The sequence below is a fragment of the Carassius carassius genome, chromosome 4 (genome assembly GCF_963082965.1).
Source record: "Carassius carassius chromosome 4, fCarCar2.1, whole genome shotgun sequence".
In the NCBI taxonomy this organism is placed as follows: Eukaryota; Metazoa; Chordata; class Actinopteri; order Cypriniformes; family Cyprinidae; genus Carassius; species Carassius carassius.
This window is the reverse complement of record NC_081758.1, coordinates 3,163,279-3,177,506: the sequence shown is the minus strand read 5'-3', so window position 1 is coordinate 3,177,506 and position 14,228 is coordinate 3,163,279.

Here is a 14,228-nt window from a genome sequence, read left to right as displayed (position 1 = left end):
TGCAGTGTGCGTGATCGACTTGAGTCGCTTTTATGGGCGCGAGCCCTGTGTGAAGGGCTGTGCTTATATGTGGAGATGGGCACTGAGCAGTGGGCATCGTCACTACATTTATAGCACCATCGGCCGTGGCCGGGACACCAGAAATTACACCTTTTTCGGGAAATATCTGGGTAGCCGTGATAACGGTTTTTGTGTGCAGGCAAGCGGGCAACCGCACAGGCTTGCGCATTGCAAAAGACGCTGAAACAGTCACAATCTCTGGAACTGAAACAGCGGCGCGCTTAGGTGAGAGCCCGGCCACACCGGAACTCGTACACCGGCGCTTCGATGAAGCAGCCATCGTGCGTAGTGCAGACGCAGCGTCATGCAGCATGCATAGATGGCTTTCCTAGGATGGCTTCGGGGCTCCCGGCCTCACCGTAATCCTCTGCCGCGGTCCCCGCGGCGCGGGGCGACGGCCGGTAGAGCGAGAACGGGGGTCTCGAGCTGCGTTGCTGAAGCTGTTGTGATAACGGCTTTTGTGTGCAGGCAAGCGGGCAACTGTGCAGGCTTGCGCATTGCAGAAAACGCTGAGACAGTCACAATTCCTGGAACTGAAACAGCGGCGCGCTTGGGTGAGAGCTCGGCCACAGCGGAACTCGTACACCTGCGCTTCGATGAAGCAGCCATCGCGAGTAGTGCAGCCGCAGCGTCACACAGCAGGCTTTAGATGGCAACACCGCTTTTGCCGCCGTCCAGCAGAGGGCGGACAAAGGTGCGTGGCTATCGCCTGTTCCACCGGCGGAAGTGACTGGTAGTTCCGGTTTTTAGCATCATCAGTGTGGAGAATGCTAGTGAGACAGACATACGAGTTCGCGCTGAATATGGAGCGTTCCAAGCCTTTGCCACCTCTTCGTGAAGCTCAGGAAGAAATGAGGCGGGCTTTGAGAAGTACGCTCATCCGAAAGGGAAATACCATCCAGCCGGGAACGAGAGGGGGGTGCGCTGGTGCAGACCACTCGCGGCCGAGACTCGTCGCGACCAACGCGAGCATTCGCCCCGGCTCCTTCTCCATGTCAGCTCGTCTGCTGGGCTTCTGAGCAGAAGGCGCGAGATCCTCTGAGCTCGCCAAGCCCTCACTGACCGAAGCTAGCAGAGAGCGCGTGTCCTCTTCCCCCGACGCGGCCCTGAGATCGACTTCCTCGGACGACGCACGGCAAACAGCGGGCGCTGCTCACCGGGAAGCGATGCAGGGGGGGCCGGTGAAGCAGGGCGAACCGACGAGCTCGGTTGAGCTGAAGACGGTTCCGGAATTCGCTGGAAGCGATGCTTTTACGGCGCCTCAGCGCAGCGGAGAATGCAGGCTCAGAGAAAAAGGCCAGGCGAGTCCTCAGAGTCACCATGGCAACAGCTCACAGTGGGGGCATCCGCCGTCAGCGAGCGCGAGCGCTGCATTATCTTCACCCAGGCAGGAGACACAGATGACGTACCGGTCTCCCTCGCTGAGTGGGGCTCTGACGAGCCGCAGGAAGGCATCTTAAAAAAGACGCGAGCTCTTTTACGAGTGTGTGTCGCAGGGCGAACACACACACACATAAAGAACAGCTGGATATAACAGAATTGAAAGGATATAGGCGCCGGATAGCGCAGCAGGAACGGCAGTGGAAGGCGGCGATGCCAGCAGCTTCAGAATGGCTCGTCCTGCTGATATGCTTTCTCAGACGGCGCTTGCTTCCTCCGTGATCCAGCGATGCGTGAGCTTCGCTGAAGAGATGAAAAATCAGGTGAGTCAGCCTTTTCCAGCTCCTTTTATAGGTTGGGCCACACCCGTTTCGGCGGGAAGTGGCAAGAAGGGCGCGAAGCGCCCTTAATGGTCTGATGTTGCATCAGCCCGCGCTCGATAGGCTGTGGAGTTGCCGCAGAACAAGCCAATGAGCGAACGAGCCGTCTCGCCTATGGCTGTGTACTGCTGCAAATGCGCTTTACAAAAATACAAAATTAAGGATAATTTTTTGCTTCAGTATTTCGTGAAAAGAGACTTTTCCCGTAGCGTCTAGCTAAGACGCAGTACGAGAGAGCTCTCGTAAGAGAACAATGCGTTTCTTTCAATTTATTCCCCCTAAAAACCCAGAAAAATATTCTCAGCTCTTTTCAACATTAATAATAATGATAATAATAATAACAATAAATGTTTTTTTTTTTTTTTTGTAGAAAATAAGATTGTTAAAAGGATTTCTGAAGGATTGTGTGACTGGAGTAAAGATGCAAAACAATTAGTTTGAAAATCAGCTTTGATTGTTCCTGATAAACTGTTTAACTGCTCCCCCAAGTGGATATTAAATTATGTTGTGGGATAATTAAATATATTCCTAATAAACTACAAACATAAAATTATATACTTTTATTTTGTCCTCACATTCTTTCTTGTAACTCTTCCCTCTCAATGGCACAGATGACTGAGAGGCTCATTATGCAGGTCTTTGTCTTCTCAGGTGTAAATCACAATGATATTCATGATAGTTGACGCCTACTCGCATATGACTTTTACCAACAAAAAGTGTCTTAGAAAATTTAAATCAATATATTGTTTTCTGTGAGTGAGTAAACAAGATGATTTTTACATAATTTAGAAATAAAAATTCTAGGCTACAAGCTCCAGTTCTCAAAAATCCCGGGAACCATTGTTCTTTATGTGTTTTATGTCCTTTTTCAAGTGTTTTAACATTTTTAGTTTTTCACTAACCACGCATAATATTTTTTTTCTCAAAAACACAATCATGTACATACATGTATTTCACGTATTATTATAGCCCAGTTTGTGCTGATTACAGTGAGATTAGACTTTACCCATTTAGATATTTATAAGAAACTGAAAAAAGCACAAATGTCAGGGCATGACAAAACTTCTCCAGGCCCCAAAAATACCCTTAGACTCCAGAGGGTTAATCAAAGCTTGACAAGAGAATTGATGAAGTAAAATTAAATAACAGAGCGAATTCATATTTATAATAAAGAGACAACAAGACAGAATACATCTTAAAGGGAAGTTTACCCAAAAATAAAAATTATGTCATCATTAATAAGACTTTAAAGTGGAAGGGAAGCAGTCAGTCAAGTTTACACACACACACACACAAATATATATATATATATAATACATCTTTTATTGAAGTGCAAATCATGTGGAAAGTGGAAGTGGAAAACTTGACTGACTGCTTCACTTTAATTATTCTTTGAAACACATACAATAATATAAATATTGTATATAAGAGGTTTTTCAAAGAAACCTGAGAGATTTCTGTCCATCCATTGTTAGTCCATTCCACCAAAATTCTCAATAATATTGATTAATGCACTATCCCTAACTATCACTTTAATGACAAAAACACAGATTTACTGCACAGCCATTTGTCTCTGTACAGCTTCTACTCACTAATTGCACTTTCCTAAAGAACAAAATGAGAAACGGTCAATGTGCGTGTGTTTGTGTGTGTGCTTTTAGTATATCTCAACAATCTTCAGGAATTGTAGGTATATTGGGACTAGAGCTGTGAATCAGAATTATAATTGATTGCACATTTTTCTGTGATTAATCACACCTTAATTTAAAATTATGAGGTGAGGTGAGCACCATTCAAAAAATTCTATGACAATGCCATTTTTTATTCTAATTAAATTGTGTAATCATGTACTAATTTTTTTTATTTTTTCTAACAGTTAAAAAAAAAAAGACTAAAAGTTTTTTAAAGACTTGAATTTGAAAATTTCATAGAAATAAAAACAGATATGTAAATTATTTGAATTGCAATTCAATACATTCGTATTTCCATCATTCAAATTCAACTTCTGGTTGGATGTGTCAAATTTAATTAGAATTCCAATCATAAATTGAAACAGAGATTCTCAAATTTAGGATTTTGCATAACTATATAATGCAATTCATAAAAATGTGTATGCCTGTGTGTATTAGGAGTGTAAAGGTACATGTTTCTATCTAAATGTTGGGGGGGCAATAAACATAACATTTCTCACGAGCAAGTTTTGAAAGGGACACCCTTGTACCATTGTACTTAAGGATATGTGTACAGAGAGTAAAGCCTTACTATTGCATGGAGACCGTTCCATTATCGTTCTTCTCAAAGTTTCTTTCTTTTTCAAAGAAAAAGCTGACTAAATTGACCAAAACATTCTTCAAAACATTTTTTTTTGCAATGTTTTTGAAGTTGTTTACAAAATCAAGCCACCAAAATACAATGGAATTTGAACTTAACTTCAACTTTTATTTATTTATATAGTACATTTAATAGCAATGTTGTTGCTTCACAGTTATAATTAAAACATGCATATATAAAATAATTTGCCATGCCTAGCAAAATGAAGGCATACACATTCTTAGACATACACCCTCACACAACTGTATAGTGAGATCGGTATAGACGTGAAATAGAGGGGAAAAAACAAAAAAATAATAATTTATTACGTCAATGACTGATTTGTTCAAAAAGTGGATTCACTCAGTTAGGAAACACCTCCTCAGTGTGGTTCTCAAAATTAGTGCTGTTACTGCTGTAGCTTAGTTTTCAACTTTTTTCGTTGGTGGAATAGTGCTAAAACAGGCAATATGGTGCCTAATATGCACTTAATATTAACTTCTTGTTTATTCAATTTTTATAAAAATCTAAATCACATTTGTTATGCTAATATCTGGAGAACAACTGCACTCTTAGTATGATGTTATATTAGATTAACTATATTAAATGAAATAAACCGACCAGTGGCGGCTTGTGGATTTTAAAATAGAGGAGGCAAACTAATTGTATTGGTCTGGGGATCCCTGCCAATTGTTATTATTATTATTTGCTTAACCACTTTAAAATTGTCACAGTGTCCCAAGATGGCTGCCAATCCAGCGCCACCACACAAGATGGCCGCCAGCCCAGCACTAACTCTCCAGAGTCGAGTCAGGTTCCAGTGAACTCTCCAGAGTCGAGTCAGGTTCCTGTTGACCCCCCAGAGTCGAGTCAGGTTCCTGTTGACCCCCCAGAGGTGAGTCAGGTTCCTGTTGACCCCCCAGAGTCGAGTCAGGTTCCTGTTGACCCCCCAGAGTCGAGTCAGGTTCCGGTTGACCCTCCAGAGTCCAGTCAGGTTCCGGTTGACCTTCCAGAGTCGAGGCAGGTGCCCGTGGACTTTCCAGAGTCAATTCAGGGTTTTGTGTACCCTCCAGAGTCAGGGCCAGTCACCGATGACCCTCCAGGGCCAGGGCCAGTCACCGATGACCTTCCAGAGTCAGGGCCAGGTACCAAGGACTTCCCAGAGACAAGGCTAGTCATCGTGGACCTTTCAGAGTCGGGTCAGGTCACTGGTGATTTTCAAGGACTGAGTCAAATCGCCGGTGATCTTCAAGGACTGAGTCAAGTCACCGGGGACCTTCATGAACAGATGCAAGTCACCAATAATCTTCATGAGCAGAGTCAGGTCAGCACCGATCTTCTGGAGTCCAGTAGAGACACCATGGAATTACCAGAGTTTCGTCCTCCCGTTGATCCGGCCGCACGGAAGTGGTGGTCTTCTGATCCGCCCTGGGGGCTTTGTTCATCGACCACAAGGACGTGGTGGTCTTCTGCTCCGCCCTGGACGGCTTCCGCCTTGACCACAGGGGTGTGGTGGTCTTCTGCTCCGCCCTGGAGGCCTTCTGCCCTGACCACACGGTGGTGGTGGTCTTCTGCTCCGCCCTGGGGAACTCCGGCCTCGACCACAAGGATGTGGTGGTCTTCTGCTCCGCCCTGGAGGGCTTCCGCCCTGACCACACGGACGTGGTGGTCTTCTGCCCCGCCCTGGGGGGCTTCCGCCCTGACCACACGGTTGTGGTGGTCTTCTGCTCCGCCCTGGGGGGCTTCATGTTATTTTTTGTTTTTGTGTTCACTCCTGTTCCTGTTCCTCTCTGTTAGCCTGGCCCTCCGTCCCTCCCCCTGAACCTCCTCCGGTCCACCTCCCTCCTGGTCTCCCTGGTTTAGGTTTACACTTCTGGTGTCTGTTCCCTGTGTTTTTTTTCCCTGTCCCTCCGTCCCTCCCCCTGAGCCTCCACCTGTCCGCCTCCCTCCTGGTCTCTGTTTTTTGTCTGTCGTGGAGCGTCTGGAAGCCGCTCCGAAGAGGGGGGGTAGTGTTACAGTGTCTGGGTTGTGTTCCCTGGGTTTCCACTAGATGTCCTCCTTTCCCCACGGTGTCTGTCACTTCATTAGTCACATTCCTCACGTCCCTGCCTAATCAGTGCACCCAACTGTCACCAGTATTTATTAATTATCTCACTCTGCCAATTTCCCATTAGCGTTTGTCTCTCCTTGTGTATTTAACCCGGTCTGTCTTAGTATGTGTCACGGAGTCGTTGTTAATTCATGTCTGTCATCTTGTCGTGCTCTTGCCTTGTGTCCTTGTTTGTTTATGTTTTGTTTGGTATCGACCTCTGCCTGGACTGTTTATTCTCTTTGGATTGCCCTTAATAAAAGACTTACCTGCAATTGGTTCTATCTCCGTGGTTTCCTGTATCACCGAACGTGACAAAAATGCCTTTTTGGTGGCTTTTAGTAAGAAACCGTGAATAAAATATATTCAATATCGATACTCATTATAAATACATGGTAAATTATCAGCCCAGCCGCTCCGGGAGACGTTCAAGACATAGACTGTATAAAACCAGGTTCAAACTAATAGCACGTAATTTACGTCTCTCTGATGGTTGGTTGATATACCAGAAGGGAGGCTAGCATCCTCAATGATGTTACTTTTCTCAGCACTCCTCAGCGCTGAAAGTGAACACTCAATGCTGAATGGTTCCCCTGCCTTCCCCCTCCCCTTCCCCTTCTCTTTCACTTAGCGGTGTAATTACAGTACATCAGCAGATTCGGCACATTCACGATAGAAAAGCGGAGCTTTCATGTAATGGTATTACAACTGTGAAATTACAAACAAAAATATATACATTCTGAGACATGAACTGAAATGAATTTTATTAACATTAAATCTTCCTCATTTTCACCTCAAAATTTGGGGGAAACTGTGCCTCATCCGACAAGCCGCCACTGAAACCAACTAAATAATAGTGAACGCCGGAAAATCTAAATGAGCACCCGCACTAATCTAATGTACAAGACTTGTATATGCGTACACTATGGGTGTGTGTAAGACGTTATTAAACAAGCAAGGTAAACACCTGTATAAAACAAGGGTAAACGTTATAATCGCTAACAGCGCAGACTACATCGGTGACAAAAGTAAATTGATACACAATAATATTTTTTGGACACGATTTATTAATGACTCAGCATCATCTATATTAAAGAGAAAATAATCACGTCATCCGATGTTTAATGTGAATAAAGTAAGCTTGACTTATGGAGTTCCACAACTACTGAAACACGTTGTTTTCTCGCACCGGACTGTGTGTGTGTTTGTGTGTGTGTGTGTGTGTGTGTGTCAGTGGTGGAGAGGTAAAAGGGGAGCAGGCAGTGGACCAAAGCAATGTGAGGCAAACCAGGTGGAACTCGAGATGTTTAAAACTTTTTTTGTTGTTGCTCCGTTTGCATTTGTATTGTTTTACTACTTACACAATTAGTTTAACTATATATCATTATATTATTTACAATACACATATTTCAGTTATATTTTAGGGGGGGCAACCCTCAGATAGGGGGGGTCCGGACCCCCGCGACCCCCCCACGATTTCCGCCTATGCATGTTTCCATCCTAAACCATCACGGTACAGACGTCATGGATCGGTTCATGCAGTGAGACGACAAATACAGTCAGTTATAAGCAATCAATCTCAAAGGGGAGAGTACGGTAATGAAATGCTTACCACCATGACAAGAAAGAGCAGAAGAAAAGACGATCTACACACCAACCCAAAACAAGATCGGTGAGTTCAGATGGCATTCAAGAGCTTGAAGCACCACCCGCTTGTTTTAAATCAGAGGTGTGGGAAAGTTCTGCATTCTAGAGATACACCGGTCGACCAGCTATAAATTGGAACCGATTTTTTGTTTTATTTTGGGCAATCTCTCTTCTAGAATTGCACATAAACTGCTCTGCTATCATTTTCCAAAATGTAATTTGTGTGGAATTTGTATGATGTCTGAAAAGAGAAAATACTGTACCAGACAGATCAAGCTCACTTTATGTGATGCTTGAAATTTAGGAAGGATAAATATAGTATGTGGGGGTTTGTATGAATGTCTTCAGATGTTTCAATGGCATTTTCTTTTCCTCTTAACTCAATATAATCAAAGTCCCTTTAAGGCAAGTCATTTCACTCGGTGGTCATCTTTGAAATGCCTCTTTGAAATCTCTTTGAATGGGGAAACAACTAATTCTCCTAAGCTGTTCACCAAGCTTACGATTAAATTTCATAATTGAAATAACCAATGAAATCTGATATGTTGTTAAAACTAAAGGTTGTTTCTTTTGCGCAAATAGCATTTTATATATATATATATATATATATATATATATATTTTTTTTTTTTTAGCCTAGACCAGCCAGTGCAAATGCACAATCCTAAGGGTGCATCTCAGAATGCTGATTGTTTCTTTAATAGCGATTGGCTCTTTTACTCAAAAGGCAGGGATTCTTTCGATGGAGTGGCCATATTGAGCATTGCATTTTCTCCCATTCAAAACTATACAAGTGGCACATCTTGGATATTCTGTAGTCTTTGCTATAATGCATATTAAAGTAGTGTATTACTGCAGCTGCTATGTTTACAACAATAACCAAGGAAAACTTTACACTGCTGCTGTTCCATAAGCGCCACCTGTTGTCAGAAAATAAATTAGCATTTTCATTTAATCCATCAGCTGTTTTTAAGGGTGTCTTATGAAACATAATTTCACATATCTGAAGTCAGACCATTTCGTTTTTGCTTTAAATCTTGAAATGATGCAATCGAATTCAAATCAAATACTACTATGCTACATATATGTAGCACTACTGTCTGATCAAAATAACTGAAAAAAATAAAAATAAATTCCTGTTGTACCAAACTCGTATCAAAACATATCCCCAACATCAAGGTACGTACTGAACCGTGAATACTTTTATAATGTAGTTTGAAATGTGTGTGTGCTAGAACCAAACTTTTTGAATGAATACCAGTGATTACGAATGAGATTTTGTAAGACCTAGACAGCATTTTTAAAACAACCTATGTGTGTTCCCAATGCTAAACCTGTTCCATGAGATAATTTGACAATCATATATTTTTGCTAACAAGCTGCTTTGTCCAATCTTACGCACACACGCTAATGATAGACAGTAGGTGTATGTGCACGCACACTAGTGTGAGATAAAGATAGTCCCTAAGTGTCCAATATGATGTAAGAACCTTTAAGCGATATGGGGTTATTTTTAGCCTCTTCCAGGAATGTCACAGAACAACAACTGCAAAAAAACAATGTTTCTATAATAACTCCTATATAACTCCTCATGTCAAATGTGGGACATCACACATAGAAAGGACTACATCGTGCTTATGAATTACACATGAGCTCATGCTATAAAACATGAGACAAGTGTGCTTCATTAAACACTGAAACACACATTGAACATTAATGTTGTAATGTTGAATGAAGGCAACATTAGAGGACTGGCGTCAATGGCTTGAGGGAGCCGTTCATCCTTTCCAGATTATCACAGACCACAAGAATTTTAAATATATCAAAGGAGCCAAGCGAATCAACCCCAGACAAGGTTGCTGGTCATTATTCTTCACCCACTTTTAATTTCTCTGTCACGTACCCCCCTGGCAACAAGGATCTCAAGACTGACGCTTTCTCCCTCGGAAATGACATTGACCAAGGTGTCCAAACCAGTGTTTCCATCTTATCACCTACCAGTGTTTCTATTTTATCACTTACCTACCGATGTCATCACTCAGATCAGTTGGGACATTATGGAGGAAATACAAGAGGAACAACAGGAGGAACCACCCCCACCAGAATGCCCACCTAACTGACAATATGTTCCTCAAGCACTCCGTAATCGGCTATCAGGTGGGTACACACTTCACTAAGTTTGGGATATCCTGGTAACCATCAAACTTCTACTCTGGTATAGAATGCATTCTGGTGGCCTCATATGAACAGAGACATTACTAACTTTGTCAAGTCTTGCACCATTTGCACTCAGTCCAAAACCCCTTGTGAACTTCCTGCTGGTCTGCTAAAACCTCTGCCAGTCCTACACCGTCCCTGGTCACACCTATCCATAGATTTGATCACAGGCTTATCAAAGTCATTGGTAACACAGCCATCAAGTAACTGTTAATTGCTTTTCTTAGGCTTACAGACTGGTAACCCTGAAGGGTCTAGCCACTGCCATGGAGACTGCCCTAGAACTTTTTCAGCATGTATTCCAAATCTACGGAATCCCCGAGGATATTGTGTCAGACTAAGGTCACCAATTTACGTCTCTACAGTGTGGCAGGCTTTTTGTAAGCAACTGGACATTAATGTCAGTCTGACCTCTGGGTATCATCCAGAGTCTAATGGGCAAGTGGGACACTGAATCAAGAAAATGGACGTTACCTCAGGTCTTATTGTAGTCGAGAGCAGGATAAATGGAGCAACTTCCTCCCATGGGCCAAATACACTCAGAACTCACTCACTCATTCATCCACTGGTCTAAGCCCTTTTCAGTGTGTTCTAGGCTACGAGCCCCATGTGTTTCCATGGTCAGGAGAGCCTTCCATGGTGCTGTCAGTGGATGACTGGATCAAGCTCAGTGAACAGGTGTGGGTCAGCGCTCATATGAGGCTTCAAAGAGCAGTAAGATCCTAGAGGATCCAAGCAGATCACAGGAGGTGTCCTCACCCCAATTATCAACACAGCCAGAGAGTCTGGCTTGACACCCGACATCGCTGACTATCGAGCAGAAAGCTCACTCCAAGGTATTTAGGACCTTTCAAGATTCTCAAGCAGATTAATCCAGTTACATACCATCTACAGCTTCCTGCTGATTATCACATCTTCATTTCACGTTTCCCTCCTGAAACTGGTGCACCTGGCACCTCTCCTTAGAGTTACAAATGATCTGCTTTTATCATCTGATCGTGAGTGTATGTCTCTATTAGTTTTATTGGATCTTAGTGCTGCGTTTGACACAATTGACCACAACATTATTTTGCATAGACTTGAACACTGTTGGCATCAGTGGAAGTGCATTAGCATGGTTTAAATTGTACTTATATGACCGCCATCAGTTCGTAGCATTGAATGAAGATGTATCCTATCGATCACAAGTGCAGTATGGAGTACCTCAAGGCTCAGTACTAGGGCCGCTACTCTTCACGCTATATATGTTACCCTTGGGAGATATCATCAGGAAACATGGTGTTAGCTTTCACTGTTATGCTGATGATACTCAGCTCTATATTTCTTCGCAGCCCGGTGAAACACACCAATTTGAAAAACTAATGGATTGCATAGTCGATATAAAAAACTGGATGACAAGTAATTTCTTACTGCTAAATTCTGAAAAAACAGAGGTGTTAATTATAGGACCTAAAAACTCCGCTTGTAATAACCTAGAACACTGTCTAAGACTTGATGGTTGCTCTGTCAATTCTTCGTCATCAGTTAGGCACCTAGGTGTGCTATTTGATCGTAATCTTTCCTTAGAAAGCCACGTTTCTAGCATTTGTAAAACTGCATTTTTCCATCTCAAAAATATATCTAAATTACGGCCTATGCTCTCCATGTCAAATGCAGAAATGTTAATCCATGCATTTATGACCTCAAGGTTAGATTATTGTAATGCTTTATTGGGTGGTTGTTCTGCACGCTTAGTACACAAACTACAGCTAGTCCAAAATGTAGCAGCAAGAGTTCTTACTAGAACCAGGAAGTATGACCATATTAGCCCGGTCCTGTCAACACTGCACTGGCTCCCTATCAAGCATCGCATAGGTTTTAAAATATTGCTTATTACTTATAAAGCCCTGAATGGTTTAGCACCTCAGTATTTGAATGAGCTCCTTTTACATTATAATCCTCTACGTCCGCTACGTTCTCAAAACTCGGGCAATTTGATAATACCTAGAATATCAAAATCAACTGCAGGCGGCAGTTCCTTTTCCTATTTGGCGCCCAAACTCTGGAATAACCTACCTAACATTGTTCGGGAGGCAGACACACTCTTGCAGTTTAAATCTAGATTAAAGACCCATCTCTTTAACCTGGCATACACATAACATACTAATATGCTTTTATTATCCAAATCCGTTAAAGAATTTTTAGGCTGCATTAATTAGGTAAACCGGAACCGGAAACACTTCCCATAACACCCTATGTACTTGCTACATCATTAGAAGAATCGCATCTACGCTAATATTTGTCTGTTTCTCTCTTGTTCCGAGGTCACCGTGGCCACCAGATCCAGTCTGTGTCCAGATCAGAGGGTCACTGCAGTCACCCGGATCCAGTACGTATCCAGACCAGATGCTGGATCAGCACCTAGAAAGGACCTCTACATCCCTGAAAGACAGTGGAGACCAGGACAACTAGAGCCCCAGATACAGATCCCCTGTAAAGACCTTGTCTCAGAGGAGCACCAGGACAAGACCACAGGAAACAGATGATTCTTCTGCACAATCTGACTGTGCTGCAGCCTGGAATTGAACTACTGGTTTCGTCTGGTCAGAGGAGAACTGGCCCCCCAACTGAGCCTGGTTTCTCCCAAGGTTTTTTTCTCCATTCTGTCACCGATGGAGTTTCGGTTCCTTGCCGCTGTCGCCTCTGGCTTGCTTAGTTGGGGACACTTCATCTACAGCGATATCGTTGACTTGATTGCAAATAAATGCACAGACACTATTTAACTGAACAGAGATGACATAACTGAATCCAATGATGAACTGCCTTTAACTATCATTTTTGCATTATTGACACTGTTTTCCTAATGAATGTTGTTCAGTTGCTTTGACGCAATGTATTTTGTTTAAAGCGCTATATAAATAAAGGTGACTTTGACTTTGACCTGGCATCTGCCCCCGGGACCTCAGTCCCTGATCCTCCTCTACCCTTGGAGATTGATGGCGTATCTGCATACTTAGTTAATGAGATCCTGTTCTCACACCGCAGAGGAGGTCAGTTGCAATATCTGGTGGACTGGGAGGGCTACGGACCAAAGGAGCGATCTTGGGTGGCCTCCAAGGATGTACTGGACCCGTCTCTTATTCAGGAATTTCATCGAGTGCATCCCATCTGCCCAGCACCACGTCCTAAGGGTCGACCAAGGAGAAGAACCACTGGAGGGGTTTATAAAGGGTGGGATTCTGTAACAGATGGGGCTGGTGGCCATCCATCCAAATATCCATCCTCCCGAATATTGAATGTTTCCTTCTTCTGTGGTGGCTTCCTGTTTGCTACCATATTTAAACCATGCTGTTTCTATCTCTCATTGCAAAGTATTGCCAGTTTTCACTGCCTTACCAAGCTTATTTTTTTCCTTAGTATTTGCCCTTTTGTTATGACCATTGTGCACTGATTTCTGGATTACCGTTTCTGCCTTGTTGGACTGATTTCTTGATTGTTTGATACAAGCCTGTTTTATTGACTATGATACACCCTTGTGATTTGGATTAGCTTGCTGCGTGTTATTAAATTTTCTGCATTTGGATCTTAGACTGCTTAGTCGTCTATGACTCCCTCACAGCAGTACAGTACTGAATATAAAGTAATTTGCATTACCTCTATTGGTGATCTGAAACGTTTCCTTAAATATTTGACTGCTAAAATTAAAAAGATAATAATAATTTTTGTTGACTCGAAAATAACATAACGAAGCATATCAGTTAATATCACATTAATATGTTCTCAAGAAAAAAAATACAGTAATATATATATATATATATGTGCGAGAGTAGGGGCGCTGGACGAGTCAGGGCTTGCGGCGTGTGATGGGGCACACCTGAAGGAAATGGAGCCTCATCACCGCCGCTGTTTAAAAGCCCAACGCGCCTCTCCTCGGGAGACCGGTCTCTTCCCCGTGCATGCACACACTGGTGTCCTCGTGGGTCCAGGAAGGGTGCGTTGAGGGACTCCCGCGCCACCAGAGATGTGAGCTGCCGGACCCGCGATCCGGATGAGAACTGCACCCATTTACACGGCCGTCGGGCCTGGATGCCGGGCCGTCCATCCCCTGCCAGTTCCGCGGTCAACGAGAGTGATGCGGCCGCTAGAGGAAGCCGCCGCCCCTCGCGC